An 18,036-nucleotide genomic window follows, 5' to 3' on the forward strand; every position below is an offset into this window, starting at 1 on the left:
GTTAGGCTAAGAACAGTTCTAAACAATTCATAGCAGTCTTTGAAAATGGTCATTTTAAATAGAACTAGCGTGTATGAATGTCTCACACACCAGAAGGCAGCAACAGCATCTTCGTGTTCATCAGTAGCTTCACTAATACTGTAACGATACTTAGTGTGCACCAGGCACCGTCCTTACCATACACTTTATATAAGCATATTTTATCTCATTTAATCCTCATAAATCTTTGCGAGTTTTGTACTGTTATCCCCATTTTACAGATGAGAACTATTTAAATATATCTTGTCTTCCTTTGAAGGCAGACCTCTCATTTTGTTACCCTGGGTTTTGGTATGTTTCTTCTCTCATCAAGTACTTACGCCAAATCAGTGGTGTAATATACTGACTATGGTGACTCTTACCCCTAAGACAACCTTCTGGTTTTCATATATTTCAGGATTCAGGTCTACATTTCTCTGTTGAAGTACATGATGATTAGGTTTTTATTCTCTATCCTATTTGTTGCTTATTTTTTCTGTGCCTTCCATGTAGACTTTCAATTTTAATCAATTCTTAATTGCCCAAATTAGTGAAGTGGAAAGAAGGTGTGGAAAATTTAAAATAACAGGCAGTCCCCAAATCATTTATATTTAAATTTTGAATATGTTTTGATGTGGTGCACTGGAAATTCAGTTTAAGCTGAAAAATTGAAAACAGTTCATGAAGATCTGGAAAACAGATGAATTTCCTTGGCCAAGCCCCTGGTTGGCTCTTCTTTGCGGCTCATTCCATGCTAGAAATAGACAGCTGTCTTCTAATACCAGCTAAATAGACTTGACCTTTCAAGTCTCATTGGAACAATCTCTGCTATCAGTGTTTGCTCCTTTGCCTTACCCGTATCTGTACTTACACCTAGAAGTAATAGCTTTATAACACAGCAGCTACCAAGTACCAGACATTGTTTTAAGTGCTTTGTATATATTAACTCATGCAATCCTTAAAACAACCCTGTGCTGTATGTATTAATATTTTTCTCAGTTACATATGAGGACACTGAGGCACCAAAATCACACAACCCGGTAAGTGATGGAGCCAGAATTTAAACTTAAGTTTTCTGACTCCAGAGTCCAGGCTTATAACCATTATGCATACTGCCCCTCAGAAGAGAGCACTAGTTTAGGATGCTAGTGGATGTGGTCATTAAACATTGTTTTAGCAAGGCATTTTACAACTTACATTTAACTCTTTTGGGTGGGTGTGTTAACCCTGTTGTACAGATGAAACACTGGGAAAGGTTGAGGAACGTGTCCAAGGTTGCATAGCAAGGGTCAGAGCCAGAATTGAAGTCCAATTTGAAATCAAAATCCAATGTGAGAGTTAATGAATTTACCCAAGAAACAGTATCCCCTCCAATCGGTTTTTGAAAAAACTGCATGAGATAAATTTATGTTGAAATTGGGTATTTTTTAGTGGTGCCTGGGTGGCACATTCAGCCAAGTGTCGGACTTTGAGGTTGTGATCTCAGGGTCATGAGATCAAGCACTGTGTCTAGCTCTATGTTCAGCGTGGAATCTGCTTAAGTTTCTCTCTCCCTCTCCCTGTCCCTCCCCCCGCCCTACTACTCTCCGTCTCTAAAAATAAATAAATAAATCTTTAAAATAGGATATTTTTAATTAATGAGGGAACTTTCCATTCAAAAAAAATCTACATTTATATTTGTAAAGTACAGAATTCTTTAGTAAACTGAATATCATACCTAACATACTTTTTAAACCAAGAATATGCTTTTGAAAGCAAAAAATCTCGTATTGTGCAGATTTAGATCACGAAGGATAGAATTTCATTATTCATTGCCTATCACAACGTCAACAGTATCAAATATTAGTTGATAGTATTCCAAAATCGTTTCTCCTTTTTTTTCCTACATATGGGAGGAAATATAGCAATTTAAATATTGTAACAAAAAGTGAAATCATAGTTGCTTCATCCTTTGAATTTTACTTACTGTAAGTTGGAGTTTACATTTCACTATGAATACCAGACTACTCAAAATTCTTATATTAAAAATTAAAATTGGAAAAAGGAAACATTTGAGTCCCTATAATTAACCTGCTCCTTCATGCCTTTCTGATTTACTATAAGCACTTCATCTGATATCTAATACTTGAAAAGCTATAAAAGGGTATTATAGTGCTTTGATTTTATATCTCCATGCTTGCTCCGTGTAAATAGTAAAGTTTTTATAAAGCTTTAAGTCTAAAGAGGATCAAACACATGAATGACATATTTACTTATGCCTTAGAAAAAAAAATCTTATTAGACTAAATTGAAACTTAAAATCTTACCAATGTAGAAAGCACTAGAAATGCGAAAACTAAAAAGCTATGTTTATCCTGCATAGTCTCATATTTCTCTTCATTGGCTAAATAAAAGAGTGTTTAAGATATCTGTGTCCTTTCAACAGCTAAGTAAACAGCTCTACATAGTGAACTTTATATTAGATGTCAGATTTTCATATTTTATATAGGGTTTTGCCAAGGAAAGTTCATACATCAGTAACAAGGAAAAATCATATATTTTATTTTTATTATTGGAAGTATTTGCTACACACCTCTTAGAGAATGCATCTGCAGCTGTTTTCAAATTTAAAATTCCAAAGTAAGTGTAGTAACAGATATTTTCAGTTTTTTATTCATTTGATAGCATCTTTATTATTGTTGCTGATGCTGTAATTCTTATTTAAAATACGATTTTGACTTCTTTTAGGTTATGAAGGGCCTTTTTAAAAAGTGAAATTCCTAAGGAGAAACAGTGGGTTTAAAAACAAATGAGAAAAGAAAATATTTAGGAAATAATTTTGCACTCAAGTACTTCCTTGAACACCTGATAATTGAGCATTTTTGATGTAGCCTTATACAGCATCTGACTTGCCTTCAACACCGGTTAACAGGGATAGAGCTTTGTGTACTAACTTTGTGTACTAAGTAGCCCTTGAGCTTATTATGCATTCTAATCAGATTTTAGAGTGGTTTTTGGAGATACAGATTTTCACTTTAAAAGAAAAACTGCTCCTATATCAATAGGTTAACCCCTATAGAGAATAATCTTTGGTGACTGAGAATGATGACTATAATTTTATATCTTGAATTATTTTTCCTACCACATTTTCATTTATTCCTTGTTCAAGAACTACCTGAGACAGTGTCTGCTTTTTTCAAGGCTTTCATTTCCTGTTCATGAATACAAACATAGTAAAAATGTAACCTTCTGAAACATCAGCAAAATTCAGCTATGCCAGAAATTTTAAGAAATCAGAATTTTATTTGCACACTCTCAAAAGTAATGCTGAGTGTTTCTCCCATGTTGTTTTCTTCCTCTTTGCTGCACTCTAGATCCCAGAAAGAGTTTTTAACCGGCTATTAAAAATAACCCATTTTAAGAATTCGCGGGAAGTGTGAGGTAGTCATCAGTATATATTTACTGTCTGAAGCTGATATAGCTGTAAGGTTTTTTAGATCCAATTGATCTATTGCGCATGTTCCCTCCCTAGGTTGCAGGACGTGCTTCTATTTGCATAAGGCCCTGGGCAAGGTTCTTTCTTGCATTGATTGGCCTGTCCAAGGCAGCCTGATGTGTTCTTGCATTGATCACTTTGTCTTTTCTTGGAAGACAGTGTTACACTGAGTTCATCTCAAACATTCTAGGGAGAAGGTAAAACTTTACTGCAGATGTCTCAATTTTATTCAGATGTTCCTTTGAGTATAGGCCCTTTTTGCAAGGATAAGTATCTCTTTTTTTCCTTAACTAATTTGGATGTTTCTGCAGTTTGAGTGCACTGTAGACTAGATTATATTTGAAAAAGCTACGTTAAAAGAAAATTGCCAGAGTATATGCCATTTATCTTGTGCTATTTTTGTTTTTAAAACAGTGTATCTCGCTTCCAGCTTAAAACCATTTTCTTTAAAGATCTCTTAAACCTAGGCATAAACTAAAATTTACTGGTGTTGTGATAGGTTACCACTTATCTTTACTAGCTTTATAGATTCCTTAGTTTCAGTGAGACATGCATTGCTTTGTGTGTTTAAGAAAATAAGGAGTTTTATTAGTTTCACAATGAAACAGTGATCCAGAATGACGTGCCTGTTACCATTCATCGTTATTAGTAAGTAATGTTAACGTGAGTGGTATGTCAGATATGGAAATTTTTAAGCAGCTACATATCAATATTAACTATGTAAACTTTATTTCATTATGTCATAACTTTTGTGGTAGTGTGTTATTTGGTGATAATGGAAACCTGAGTTTAAAAATTAAGTCTTCAACCAAAGCTATGAGAAATTGAGCAATGAATGTTTTGCAGTTTAGCCTTCTTTATTGGCTGGTCCTTAAATCAACATTTATATTGTCTGCCAAAGAACATATTTGCCTACACAGCTAATTATCAAGAAAATGCCCATTACTCCCAACCTATTTACTACATCTTTAGTGAGGAACTGGTGAGACGAAAGTAGGCTTCTGTCAAGATGCGGGGCAATATCCTCCCGACCAGCTTGCTGTTTCATCAAAGCCTATGTGAATTTATGAGAAGGTTTACTTTTGGCAAAGACTTAGAAATGTGTCATGGCTGAATTTGATTATTGTGCTGTTGGTAATTAAACTCTGCTACGACAATTCCTTAATGGTTTCAGAAAGCATATTTAGTAACACTTACTACAAATCAGGACATTTTTATATACGCTGTTTTATCTTCATTAAACAGGTCACTGTCTCTGAATATTGTTAAAGTATAGAAAATAAATGTTACAGAAAAACATTGCGTCGATTATTTCACTCAGTGGTGTCACTGTGGCATCACTTGGTGTGTCACAAGACACGGAAACCTTCTTCTACTTTAATAATTCTGTTTTGTAAAATTTGATAGAAAATATAAGAGATCACATTTCTTTTATTTGCATCAGAAATGCTAGAATTCGTGCTTTAAAATTAACCCTGGAATGAATTCAATGTTTATTATACAAGGGCATTAGCCATGTCAGGTTGTTAGATAAGGTCATTTGCTGTTTTAAAGGTGTCTCTAAAAGCTACAGCATTAATGAGATACATACATGAGTTAGATGAAATTTTCACATCAAGTGGAAATGTCAGTAAACAATTATTATTAATTTAAATAACATGTATTAGAAAACAGGACCTTATATTGGAAAAATTAGTTTTGGGGGGGTGATGGAAGCTTAAATTAAATTAAAATGTGTTGAGTTGTTAATCATTTGTATACATATTCATACAAATAAGAAAAAAGTATTCCTAGAATAGGGAAGTAATTTTTTTCCAAAGTTTAAATATAAGTTTGGTAGTTTGGGAAAATAACTTGTGAAAATACCAATGAAAAAGGCATATGAAAGTATTGAAATGAAAAACCTCTTTAGATTCTTAAAAACAGCTCTTCAAAACTGAATTCAATCTGTGGAAACAGGGATATTACCTCGCAACTTTTGTTCAGTGCATCTCAACTTTGTGCAAGTATAGCTCTCTGAAATGGAATTGTATAGTGTTTGCACATTTTTTTTCCAGCTACAATGAAACGTACATCATCTTGCATAATTTACTTGTCTCTGGTGGTTAAATTTGCATATCTGAATGAGTAAGTATATATCTTAAGCTCTTGCTAGATGTAAAATAATCTCATGAGTGGAGAAGAGCTCTTTTACCTCAGAAGTCAGAGGAGTCTATATTTCACAGCAACCCATGATCAAACAAGCTAATTCAGATGCTGGAAAGTGCTTTTGCTTAGCTGTGTGGAAGAACCATTGACTGCATACAACCAACAAGTGTATGGTGCTACAGGAGATGCATTGAAAACCCCTTATAGGAATGAATGACAACCCCAAATACAAGTGACCATGTGCAACTATGAATAGGTATAAATATACACTTCAACTGGCCAGATTTTCTGCTATATAATTCAGTCACAATTGCTGTATTTCTCCTCCAAATTTACACCACATAATCAGCTGCTTGAATGGACCCACACTAGAGAAATATAATTCAGTATTTGGTGGGGAAAGAAAGAACTTGGCCTCTGTGCAATTCTATCAAGATGTTGTATCATGCCCACTCTTTTTATTACTGCTCAGGTACTACTCAGGACCTCAGACTTAGAAGAGTCTTCCAGACTTTCCCACGCAGGGATATCAAGGTCTGAATATGCAATATGTTCTCTGTGCTCAGTCTCTTTGTAAGACATATCTGAGGAAACTTGGCGGGGGCGGGGGGTGGGCTTTTGTTGTCAGGTGCTGGGAAACATAAAGATGGTGAAATAACTGGTAAAAAGTTGTCCACTGAAAGCCATTACTTTTTCCCATATCTAATGAAGAAGCAAGAGATTGCTAAAAAGCTTTCAAGCTTAGTGGGTTTTCAAATACAGGAATAATTATTTTTAAATCATAGAAGGAAGGATACGCTGATTTCAGTCCTTGTCTCATTATTTCCCTTTGACAAAGCATCATATATTTATTGATGATTTCTGGAAGTTACCATATTTCCAATGTAGCATATTGTAAGTCTGAGAATTTCTAATAACACCATAGTAACTTAGTAGTAAAAATTATTAATCATTATGTATTAAAAGTATATCTCTTCAGAAAGTCTCAAAAAGGAGTTTTTTGTCTGGTTAATGAAATAAAATTTGATCTCTCCTCTTTAAGGATATGCTTGTAAATTTCCTGTCCCTGTCTATGATATTATTATATATAGCACTCTGGTTGCTTAAAAACTTAAGTTGTAATTGTAACTATGATTTTTAACTCACAATAGTATATGTAAAAATTCTAAATTTTTCAAGATATAATTAAATATAAAAATCATTAAGATACACTTTGTTTTATGCAAAAGTGTTACTTTTCTGAAAATAAAGCAAATAAATAAGAGGTTATATAATTTCTGAGTAAAATAATAGTTTACTATCTTTCTCTTACTTTTCCTCACTCCTGCCCCAAGATAGTACTTTAAAAAGCATTTATTGGTTAATAAGCAAGTACTGACCACTGTTGGTAAAATTAACCAGCTGTAAATATTTAAAATATCTCTGTGGATAAAGAAATAATGTCAAAGACTAATATTTGCTTTATGCTGTATTTGTTCTTTCCAACTTTTAATAATATTGAATTATTCCTGAAAGTATAGTACAGTTTTGCTTTATCATCCTGAAGAAAATGTTTTCGGTGTAATGAGAGTTGTTGATTAAAAATTTATTATGGTCAATTATTTGATACATATTTATGATAGTTTAAGTATGTGGAAGCACTTACTAATCTTTGTGATATCATATTCATGAAGAGATAGTTGCGTGTTAGTTACTTGAATGAATACACATACATTAAGGAAATACCTTCCTTTGAAATTATTTCTCTCTTTTACTCCTTTTCTGCTTCTAACCACTTTACAAGAATCTTCTTGTTTACGGTTGTTTAGGACACATATGCAAAAGAAAATCTGTATTTGAACATTCTTAATGTAGGCCTTAGGAAGTTAAAGCTAAAAACTCACATTGTGAAAATTTATCTTTTTGTTGGTGTCTGTGTACGTATACTTTCAAACTCTTTTATCTGAGATGTTCTAGAAAGGAATCAAATGTAATCATGGTCATGTTAATGCTGATAACAAAATACGTGGATTACAAACCTTTCCCATTTCTTTTAACCTTGTAGGAATAATAATAGCTCCTACTCACCATTTCTGTCCAGCTGTGTGTGAACTTAGCTTCAGTCTTCATACTCCTACCCCAGCATCTTTTTCATACAACAAGCATGGACCTGTTTACCTTACCCTTTTTCTACAACACAGAAAACCTGGCCTGGACATTTATTCATACATCCCCCAAATCTATATTTACAGAAATGTTCTGGGTTAAGTCTAAAAAATTAATTTTTACCTCTGAGAATGGAAGCTTCTCTTAATGGTGTTCCATTATCTCTTAGCTTTTAGAACTTATCCCTTTCTTTTTCTTGGGTGTTTTGGGAAGTAATGTAGGTCGGTGGTAGGGTGGGGTTGGAAATCTCATATCACTTTGTGCCTATATTAATAACAAATGATCGCCAAATATCTTACAGTGAAATTAAAGATGAAACTGCAAATATCCATGAAAACAAAAATTTGTAAAAGAGATAAAAGAACGCAACTACTTCCTATAAACAATGTTTTTGCCTATTGAAGACTTACAGGAGAGTACTTGATGTTTAGTGCTAATTGCAGTAGCATTTTATACAACTGTTCTGCCAAGTAAAAAAATCAGACCTCTCCTCTCACAATTATACAACTTTGGTTTTTCACTATCACCTGTGTAAGCAGGTACCTGTTTTTACTGATTTAGGATAAAATTATATTTCCTATGGAAATTTTAATGAGAACTCATACTTTTTGATGTAACAAAATAGGTATTAATTACTACAATTAAATTGAACATAAATATGTCCATCTGCTTTAATATCCTTAACATTACTTAAATACTGTGACAAGCAAAAAAGGTTGTTGTTGTTGTTCTTTAATTTTAACCCTAGATTTTAACAGCCCTGCCAAAATTAAACTTCTAAAAAAAAACTCAACTGTAGGCATTTTGCAACTTTTTTCTAAATTTAAATAGTTGAAGTGTCAAGCTTCTGCTTTAAGCAGAAGTTATAGTAAAAAGTCCTAAATACCTATCGACTTTTAACTATCATTTGGACCTGGTGTTTATGCATACTAAACTATTGCGTTTGCACCTTACTCATTTTAAAGATGTAGCAATTTAAACGCACATTGGAATCTTTTCATAGAAGCCTAATTATGTTCCTTGCTTTTAAAACAGCAAACTGGTAGTATATGCATTACTGGTTTATGTGGGAAAGTAGTTGACAAATGATTTCTTATATAAATGCATGTTTTAAATAGCCTGGAACTCTTTTTTTTTTTTCCTGCCGTGTACTTTTGCAAATAAAATCAAGCAATTGTTTTTTATCAATTTGTTTTTCATTAACAATTTCTTTGTCATATACACCTAGTCCTATGGCTTTTTTCTGTCTTTTTTATTTATCATTTTTATTTTGTATGGATGTTTTCTTTTACATTGTTTTTGTTTGTTCGCTTTCATTTATGGGTTCTATACCAAAAATTGCTATTAATAAACTAGTGACCTAGACAGTATTTTATAGAGTGAGAAGCTAAGCTTACCTTTTTTGTCACCTATATCACTCTGTAGATGTCTCATTGATCTTTAAAAATAACTTTTAAGTTTTCTCATAGATTATATTCAGAAAAATTATTTCTTAGCTTCAATTCCATACAAGATGTGTAATATTTTTTAATATTTTAATTTTGTGTGTTGCATTTTCTTCTAAAGACAAATGTATATTTTATCTATTTGTATTTCAAATTTTAGGATCCAGTATTTAGAACATGCACGATAAAAGTTAGACCGTTTTTAAGATCCGTCCCTAATATAGACTAAATGTGCTAACCTTCGATTACCAGCAAAAAAGAGAAAATTTTTAAGCACTCATTACAGGTTTAATTACAATTTCGGATGGGTTTTCGGACTCCATTCTGGCCATTCCACTTTAGCCATTCAGGCCATGCTGCCTGTATTGTGTATTCAGCAGTTGCTATTAGACGTCTTCACAGTGACTGATTCTGCTGGGCTTGCTGACACCCGCTTCATGCATGGCCTGCTGTGCTGGGTGGAATATTTTTTCTGAGCTGCCTGGAACATTAAAGACATCTTGGCCATGTCAGTCTGTATACAGTGTGTGTGTATGTGTGTGTGTGTTCATGTGAGTATGCATTCCTGAGCAAATCATTACTAAATAAATGATTATGTGGTATAATTTTATATACATGTAAAATTTAAAATTTGAATAACAATGGGTTTAAAATTTATTACTGCGTATATTTTTAATAATTTTAGTTCAGTCAGCATTAGCAAGTTTCCTTTAGCTTTTATTGTCTGTGGTTATTGACACTAGGGGGCACTGCTTATCCTCAATTGCATCTTTCTTCAGGAAATGAGTAAAAATACTCAGCTGATTTCTGTGCTCCTACTTTAATTAACAATTGAATTTAGAGAACTCTAGGCTATTTAATTCTTTGTTATTTTGGTTTTATTTCTAATGCCTATATGTAGTGCTAACAAAGGGGGTGGAGCTATTGGTTCTCACAAACAAATACAGTATCCAGTGCCCCATACAGTAACTTTTTTTCCCCCATTGGAAATGTCATTCTTGGCAAAACCAGAAGGGCAAGTTTGCCCAGTGATGAGGTTTAGATCCCTTGCCAGCTGTGCTTCTAGCCAGCAAGTGTGATGAACAGCTTTAGAAATCAAGTGAGAGAAAGCATTCAAGAGTTAGTATGATTCATTTGGATAAAGGTCAAGAGAAAGATAAGCAAAGCATAAGAATGAAGAGCACAAATAGCAAGAATTTATACTTTTTTGCTTATAGAATTTCACTGATCCCATTTGTAATTTTTAAGCACGTACTTAGTTCAAAAATGACCTACAGTTCTTCTAAAGTATTTTAAAGACTGTAGCTAATCTTGTATTTTAGCTGGTCCCTTAAAATGAGTAGAGAAAAGTGGATTTGCAACTATGCATAACTATGTTTATAGATTAGAACTGTGGGTACTAGTTGATAATCAGATGACAACACTAACTAAACTTTGTCAATTAGCAGTTATCATTTGATTTTCTTAAAAATTTAAAGATTTGTTCTATTCATTTTTTATTAATCTTAATGTATATTCTAAACCTAAATACTCATGTTTCACACTGAAGAACTACCTGTAACCTCTAAGGACATTAATGAGTTTGTTCTATTTTTAAAATAAAACTCTCTCCCCTCCTTCCTCCTGCTGTCTCCCTCTCCAAAGGTGGAAAGCAATCAGTGGCCTATAGAATAAAGAAAACTCCTTTTCTCTGTTCTCCTAATTAATCAGATCCATGAGAGAACTGGTAAAATTTCATACTCTTCTCCTCTATAGTTGTAGCCAGCCATACATTATATATAAGAAAACATGCAGTTAGATCATGCTCTGGTTTTATTAGCTAAAGATACTGATTTTTAACATGAATAATTAGAAATAAAGTATTTTTACAGATTTTAAAGTTTTTGTGGCATACATTTTACATCCAGACCAAAAAGGTACAAAAATATTGCTAGTATAGTGAAGCTTGGTCTGAACACCAGTAATAACCTGAGCGTAAACAGATGGGCAGTTTTAAATAAAATCTGTAAAACACCTTTGCTTTGTGGCACTCCATATCGGGTTCTACTACATGGGTATTATAACGAGAAATTATTTAAAATCTTTCAAATAGTACTGGATATATGCATTATCATCATTGATTTTTTTCCTTTTCTAATTTTCCAAGGTGATTTCTTGATGTTTATTGAACAACATATGCTTTTAAATATATTGAGTGACTAGTTTGATAAGATTTCTTGGGGGAAAAACTTTCAAAGTTAATACACAGTTCGTAGAGAAATATTATCTGTTATTTTTCTTACAGGTATTTTTCTCATTATTCCTGTGTAACATCATAAAAGCATTAGCTAATTTAGCCTCATCTCTCATCTTCAGTAATAGATTTGTCACTTACTAAAAATAGGCACCACCTAGTTAGATCTTACCAGTTCATAAACAAAACACTGATTAGTCAGTATGGGGCAGCTTTTGTTATATTCACCATTTTATAATTTGAAATGTTATTTTCCTAGTACTCACCATCAACAAGCAATCAGATGCCAGCCCATTTATAATAGGTTTTTCTCCTCCTAGCAGGACGTTGCTTTTGGCTATAAAAAGTTAATTTCAGATCCTGATATACTTGCATTAATTTTTGAGACAGTGGCTGGGTGTAGTACAGCAAAGAATAACGTGAACATCACACCACTGTGCTGTAGCTAATCGTTTATTACCTCAAGCCAGAGAAGCAATGTTAATGTGAAGGCCGCAGTATGTCTATGGAAAAGATGGAAACCAACAGAAAGGTCTTAGTGATGGCTTCCTAAAGGTCTTGAAAGAGGGGAACAAGAAGAAAGAGAAACAATAGCGACACTATCAGAAGGGATACATTTTAATACTTACAGTCCTGGACATCTTTGGAATTTTTTTTATGATTACAACAAATTATTATCTTGAATAACAGACTCCATCTTCTCTCCAAACATCTTTGCTTCAGAATGGGAAAGCTCATGGTAATGTTATCTTTTCAGAACCATAAGTGTTCTCTAAAAAACATATGACTGAGATGTTCATCAGCTGGGATGTTTGCTGTGATTCACCAATAAATTTGAATAATTTGACATAATTTCTGACAAAGATGAATGTTTCCACATTCATTTCCATAGTAAGGCAGTATCTACATGAAGAAACCAGTTTGACTGACTTTACCTGCCATATTGACCAGAAAAAGAACAAAACAACAGCCATTTAGTCCACAGAATTAAAGCAGTTTATGTATACAAACTACCGTGATGGCCTGTCACCCCCAAAACTTGCGTAAGCATATGTCACTGTGGAGCCTATAGTATTACAAGGAAGCATAGCACTAGGACACATCGCCAAGGGCCTCATGGCACACGTGCTTTTAGGCAGTGCAGAGTGGCATAGAATAAAGAAGACGCATTATCATTTGTGGAATTTTGAGTTCTAGCTGGGACAATCCCATGTCTATTGGAACTTGGCCTACATCTAAGTCTTTTCATCTTTTTCTCATCTGTACAGAAAGGAATGAGGTAATTTCTAATGTCCCTAACAACTTTCCATTCTTTTCTTCAATATTATAGGTAGAGCCATGTCAGCATTAATTAATATTTATGGGTTTCTGTAAACTGTGATGCTACTTGTAGTCATTCTTTTCTATGAAAGACCATAAGAGCTATAACTGCAATGCATTCCTGACTGTTCAAATGTGTGTTTTAAGGCATTAGGGTCTAACTCATCCACTCCCACAGGCCATTAAAAAGTAGCGTCAATATCAAATTAACATCTAGAAACATTTAATTCAAGTACTGGAAAATTTAGCAATGAGTTTATTGTTTTTTCTGTGTGAGGAGGAAAATGACTAATAGATCATAGTACGTGCTGGTGGTTGTGTAGGAAGAGACAGACGTAGGGAAGCTTTGCTTTTCCTGACAACTTAGTGACAGAAAGTAGTATGGTAGATTTCATCATGACACCCACAGTGAGAAATGGCAGGTTGGGTTCTTGTGAAAGGGGGTTAGGATCAGAACTATGGAAATTCAACATTTGTTCCTCATGCCTATGCATTGTCTTCTTTTGTGCTCTGTCTGTGACAGTATCTTCCCCCCCCCACCCCCGTCTTGTTACACTCCTGATTATGATAACCTTCCCTACAAGGAGTCACTGTTTCTTTTTCACTGAAGATTTCTTCTTTTTAACTTCTCTTGAATGTCATTCACAGGCCTCCCTTCAGACACGTTGTTTTGTTGATATTTGACCTCCATTCTTTCATACGTATATGTCTGGAAGGACAGCGTAGAAGCTATCTACCGACTGACCACTTCCCTTTCTCCTTATCTCTGCAATAAAGTTTTTCTGAAAGCACCTCTCTTGTTTGCCCATTTCCGCACCATGTCTGTTTCACTTATAATCTCATTACATGAAACCTATGTGTAATTCTGTTTCGTGTATTGTGTTTTATATTATTCACACTCAGGAAAATAGTGTAAGAATTTCAGTCTGCAGTGCTGTTAGTCTGTCACCTCATGCACTACTCTAAAAATTCAAAAATGTAAATGAAGTAATTAACCTGATATGAAACAGTGACATATAATTGAATTTCTAAATTAGTGAACTCCTGACTCCTTTTTATATCTTTGCGATTTTATAGGATTTCGTATTGGCTAAACTGGCTACTTAACAAAAGGTGTGATGTAACAAAAATTCTGCTTCCTACTATAGTAAACACTGATGCTTGCTAAACATCAGGTACTGTGCTGAGTATATTTATTTTAGATTTCTTGCTGTTTGAATTATTTTATACTCATGTAACGGAGACAATATTTAATGATAGTGGAATATAGACCCTAAATCACTGACTCAACTAGTGGAATCCCTCCCAAAGAAGTGCTAATGAACAGACACATGAAGGAAAGTGGAATTTTAAAAAATAGCCCAGAGAATAATTCTCCTTCATTCACACACCAGCCCTTCCTCGGTATAAATTTTTCACTGCCATCTTGCATCAGAGCTGTCATCAGATGTCTACATGATCAGTTTCAGAGCTCTCCTCCTCCTGTTAGTGATCTGAAGTGCTACTCCGGCACTGTCCGTTACAGTGGATATTGATAGAGGACACTTGGTGTATAGCGACTGTTGTTTACAGTTCACTAGTATATGAACCCAGAAGTGCTCTTTTACTATATATGGTACAGGTGTATGTGCTCTATCCGTGAAATGAAGATATAGCCGTATACGTAGAGATAAATAGCTACATTCATTCCAACCCCATCTTTTCTTCCACTTAATGTTTATATGGTTTTGTGTGGTAAATACAATCCTAAAAAGTCCTATCTCAAGTGAATCTATTTCAAACCATTTATTCAAGCAGACTTACTTTATCACTTCAGAAACGTGAGATGTGCTTTCGTAAGAAAAATGACTCCAACATGTAATCAGAATCATATCTTAAAATCCCAACTTAAAGAATTGTCCTCTATTTGTTGGTCAGTAGAGTGTGCATTTAAATAGCCCTCCTAAGTAGTTAGTTGAATAGAAATTTCTTCCAGCAACAGTATTCACTTGCATGTTTAAGGAGGCACACAGCTCCAAGTACCTAGCATAAGCTCCCAGGTAGAAAAGCCATCTGGAGATTCTTGTTCAAATATTTTCAAACAATGTAGGAAGTCTGTGACTTATATTAATGATGTCACTTTCCCCTTAAAAATGGGTATCAATCTCTTCCCAATGTTTTGTAACTCTAATAACCCCCAGTTGATTAACACATCCTGTTTTAAGAACATTTAAGTGGTCCTGCTTTCCTGTATCAATGGGTCAATGCCTACCCTGGAATCTAAAAGTAAGAGCCCCCCTCCGATTTATGCCACACATTTTTGCGTAAACCTGAGCCCTGCATTTGGAGAAATACAATCAAATGAAAATTACCCTCAATTTCTAGAAGCAAAAAATTTAGAAACATCCCAGGACACAGAGTAACTAAGATCTGGAAAAGAATCAAAATCTTTAATGTCTTTATTCAGTCCCCAAATTTATATAACACAGTCTTTATTTTCTTTATATCATAGAGGCTGGGATTTGAAAAGCCAACCCAACTTCTTTTACAGTGAAACCTCTCTGTTGATGTTTACCCTTCCTTTTCCCCTACCAACACCACCAGGTTTGAGTTTATCATGGCAGACACTAAGTGACTATTGCATACTTTATTTAAAGCTTGGGATTATTTGCATTCAGATTTGAAGTCACAGGATACCTTGCTTTATCTGACATACATATTTCATTTGAAATCCAGGAAATCAAATCATTCCCAGTGGCTTTCTAAGATAATTTTTGAATTTTGTGATTTTTATTTCTTTATACTTTTTAATAGTCAGTGTGTCTCCATATTTTGACTTTGTGTTTTTCCCTTACAATCTTTCGTTGGGGAATAATACAAAATTTGACAGGGTAGATAATATGGTATTAGATTATGAGAGATCTAAAATCCAAGAGAAATTTACTTGATCTCAGAGATATTAATGAGTTAAATCATAATGCAATCTTGAGTACACAATCTTGAGTACTACGATAGAGTGCCAGGCAGATTGGAAGGACGATTTAGATTTGAATGGACAATAGACTAATGCTTAATTTCAGTTATGGCCTGTGGTGGACATTGTAATACACTACCCAGTTGCTCCTTCAATAAAGGATTTGTTGCCCCAACTCTTGGGAGTGCTTTCAGCAGACAGCTTTCAGCTGTCAGCCCCTTCAGGGATTGCCTTGGCTTCTGTGGGGGCCCATATTCAAAGACAGAACAGTATGGGAGATTAAAGGCCAAGCCATCTGGGCCCAGCTTGGAATGACTCTGAAGGGTCATGCAAGTCCAGAGCTTCCCTTGAGTTGTGCAAGATTGTCCTTGGACCTCCATCTCACCTTGACTTCTCTCTCTGCCCATTCCTGCTTTGTTTCCCAACCACTCCCACCCCATGCCCCCACCGCATTCCTCAGATGTTGATCATAAGAGCACTCCTTTGTGAACATCCCGAATGCTTAATTCCATTTCAGAGTCTGTTTCCTTGGGAACCCAACCTACGATATGGTCTGTTTCTAAATACACCAAACCGGACATCACTCTAACTTGTTAGCCATCACTTTACCTGATCTATTCCATTTCTGTAAATAGCACCTCCATTCATTCCACAAATAGTTTCTGAGCACCTATGATATGTCAGTCATTGTTCAGGGAATGGTGATATGTTGCCGCCCTGGCAAATATGATCCTGCCCTCATGGAGCCTACATCTCAGTGGGAAGGAAAGACCATGAACAAATCATTACCAGTGTAACAAGTATTTCAAAAGTGAATATGTAAGGTATTATATCAGGATAGCTGTGATGTGAAGACATGGGATTTGGAGTTAAAAGGTCCAGCAGTGCCACTTAATGACTCTGTGAATATGGGCTAGTCACTTACTGTCTCTAAACAGCAAATTCCTCATCTAATAAACAGGTACATAATCCCTCAACCACTTAAAAAGAAATTGTTCTATCTAATGAAATCATCTATCTCTAAGTACTCGGAATATTAAAGGGCTCTGAGAACTTACCTGAACGCGCCTTGCATCCTAAATTGCGAGTTCTTCCCAAAGGTCAGAAATTATGTTTTCCTCAACTTTATAGTAATAGTGTTTTACCTAAAACAGTTGATAAATTAGAATGTCATTTTTCCTGTTTATGCCAGGTAACAGAGTATATAGCCCTCAAAATATATTGAAAACAATATAGGCAATTGGAACCTGAATTTTTTACAAAAATATTATTAAAGCTATAAAATAACTTGGAAAACTTCAGTAAAATTTCAAATATAGCAAACATCTATGTGGAAGTTCAAAGCAAAGGTTTCTCTTTTCCAGGTCTAGTGAGATATAATTGATGACTGAAAATTGTATATATTTAAGGTATACAACCTGATAACCTCGATATCTGTATGCATTGTGTCATATTCACCACAGCCAGGTCAGTCAACATACCCATCACCTCACACCTAACTAATGTAAAGGCTTTTAAGAAAAATTTGTGAAATAACACAATCTCCGATACTCTGGTTATCTCCTCTGTATCGTTGTGGCAGGAAATCTTAACCCTTTACCTTTCTCTTTCCCAGACCAAAATAAAATGGTATGCTTTAAAACTTAAGGGTATTAGCACTTTCCCAGCTGGATATGTATTCCTTGCCTCTGCCTGACCTAATGAAATCTTTTGCCACAAGTTTTTAAACCATTCAACGATTGACAAATTCTCTATATACGAAAATATTTCTAGTACTTACCAGTTAATAAGGGCTCAAAGTGATTTTTCAACTGTGAACATGCTTTCTACTTATTTGCATCTGAAACATCTCTGGGCACATAGTATATATAAGTTTTACTAAGTTTTCTCATTTTTCCATGTAAGACTATATATAGTCTCCCCACTTAAACATCTCCTTTGCAAGCCTGCCTTAGTTTTTTGGACTGGCAGTATTTAGTTCTCACTTACATTTTTACAGTGTATACAATTCATATATGTTTGTTGTAATTTTTATAGCTGTGTTTCAGAATGTCTCGCCTTCTTATGATTGATCTTACTACATAATAAAACATTTTAATCAAGTAAGTCACTTTGATGTATCCTTACACCGTTTTCTTAATATATGACCTCTTTTATTTTTTTCCTTATAATTAACTTGCTATTTTCTTGATTGATGAAGTTTTTCAGACTGTTGGCTTTTTTCTCTCATTATATATTTTTATAAATATATATTTATATATATTTTCCAGTTTTTATAAATATATATATTTATATATTT

The 18,036-nt window shown here is 34.3% G+C and overlaps 1 protein-coding gene across 9 annotated transcripts in view; it reads left to right on the forward strand.

Annotated features, from left to right (window-relative positions):
- Positions 1 to 18,036, forward strand: part of ARB2A (ARB2 cotranscriptional regulator A) — a 422,367-nt gene that overhangs the window by 246,360 nt on the left and 157,971 nt on the right. The window lies entirely within an intron of this gene.

Source organism: Ursus americanus, chromosome 5, assembly GCF_024610735.1.
Source record: "Ursus americanus isolate L20-20 chromosome 5, mUrsAme1.1.p, whole genome shotgun sequence".
Classification (NCBI taxonomy): domain Eukaryota; kingdom Metazoa; phylum Chordata; class Mammalia; order Carnivora; family Ursidae; genus Ursus; species Ursus americanus.